The following is a 218-nucleotide window of genomic DNA, read 5'->3' on the forward strand; positions in this document are numbered from 1 at the left end:
TCGACCCTGCACCACCCTGTGCCCGCAGCCCCCGGCAGGCTCAGCCCCCTGGCTGCAGGGGTGCCAGGCGGTGGGTGGCTGGGCTGTGCTGGGACCCGAGGTACATGGGGAGTGCAAGCTTTAATTATCCTTCCAGCCCAGACGGTCCTTGGCCAGTCCTAGCCCGGGGCTCACACAGGGTGACCAGGCTGAACCGGCAGGCGCGCCGCCCCACAGGG

General features: G+C 69.7%; 1 protein-coding gene across 1 annotated transcript in view; it reads left to right on the forward strand.

Moving 5' to 3' along the window:
• Positions 1-218, forward strand: part of RSPO1 (R-spondin 1) — a 5,160-nt gene that overhangs the window by 668 nt on the left and 4,274 nt on the right. The gene's annotated exons all lie outside the window — the stretch shown is intronic.

Source organism: Eurypyga helias, unplaced genomic scaffold (assembly GCF_000690775.1).
Source record: "Eurypyga helias isolate BGI_N326 unplaced genomic scaffold, ASM69077v1 scaffold32902, whole genome shotgun sequence".
NCBI lineage: Eukaryota > Metazoa > Chordata > Aves > Eurypygiformes > Eurypygidae > Eurypyga > Eurypyga helias.